The sequence below is a fragment of the Schistocerca americana genome, chromosome 1 (assembly GCF_021461395.2).
Source record: "Schistocerca americana isolate TAMUIC-IGC-003095 chromosome 1, iqSchAmer2.1, whole genome shotgun sequence".
In the NCBI taxonomy this organism is placed as follows: domain Eukaryota; kingdom Metazoa; phylum Arthropoda; class Insecta; order Orthoptera; family Acrididae; genus Schistocerca; species Schistocerca americana.
The window spans coordinates 20092192-20093389 of record NC_060119.1 but is presented as its reverse complement, the minus strand read 5'-3'; positions in this window follow the sequence as shown (position 1 = coordinate 20093389).

Sequence of the window (1198 nt, the reverse complement as noted above, 5' to 3'; positions counted from 1 at the left end):
AACGCGGAATATTTCTGTTGTGCATTGGTGAGCTTGTGCAAGAAGAACTGCAGAAGCGAAGTGCGGGCGTCGATTGTCTGGCTAAGGACAGTGGTGATGGCAGTATCGCTCGTGTCTGTGGTGATGAAAAGCTGTGAATTGGGATGAGGATGCACGACGGTGCAGGCCTTGGCAAGAAGATTTTTGAGGGCAGTGAAAGAGTCAGTCATAGCAGGGGTCCATGGAACGGGCCGAGATCCAGAAGTTTTGGTGCCTGCCAAGGCGTCCGTCAGTAGGGCCCGAATCACCGCAGCCCGAGGTAGATGTCGGCAATAATAATTAACCGTGCCCAGAAAGCGCCGGAGCTCTTTGAATGACAAAGGTCTGGGTAGGTTTAGTATTGTTTGTACTTTCTCAGGGGGCAGTGAAATGCCGTCGGCAGAGACCCGAAAACCAAGGAAAGTGACAGCAGGTTGATGTAGCTGCAATTTGTCTCGGTTGGTCTCGATGCCTGCTGCCTCGAAAGTGTTCATAACAGTTTCCACATGACGAATGTTGTCCTCGACGGAGGAGCTGAACACAAGGATGTCATCAAGATATGCCATGCAGAATTTTAGTTCGAATAGCACTTCGCTGATGAAGCGTTGCCAGGTCCGGGTTGCGTTTTTCAGACTGTAGGGCATGAATCAAAACTGAAATAACCCAACTGGGGTGGTGATTGCCGTCTTCTCGATGTCTTCAGATGCCATGGGGATCTGGTGGTAGGCCCGTTTGCAATCAATGACAGAGAACGTGGTCGCACCTGCAAGGGAACTCATAAAGTCGGCAGTTTTGGGAATGAGGTATGTGTCCATAATTGTTCATGCGTTTAGACGATGGTAGTCTCCGCATATGCACAGGGAGCCATCTTTCTTGGGTGTCATATGTATGGGCATGGATCATCTACTGGCAGAGGGTTCAATGACTCCGGAGCTTAGTAGTTCAGAAATCTGAAATTTAAGGTCGGAGAGGCGCTCAGGACATAATCGACGTGGTTTACTGGAGATCGAAGGACCTGGCGTGAAGCGAAGCTTGTGAACCGTGCCGTTAGTGACAATGGAAATGTTGGCGACGGTGTGGGAGGCGGTTTGTTTACAATGTGTGGCAAGTGTGGCAGTCGAGGCACGGTCGTGGTGTTCAGAGCCACTCGGCGGATCCGACAGGAGCCGAGGCGGCAAAG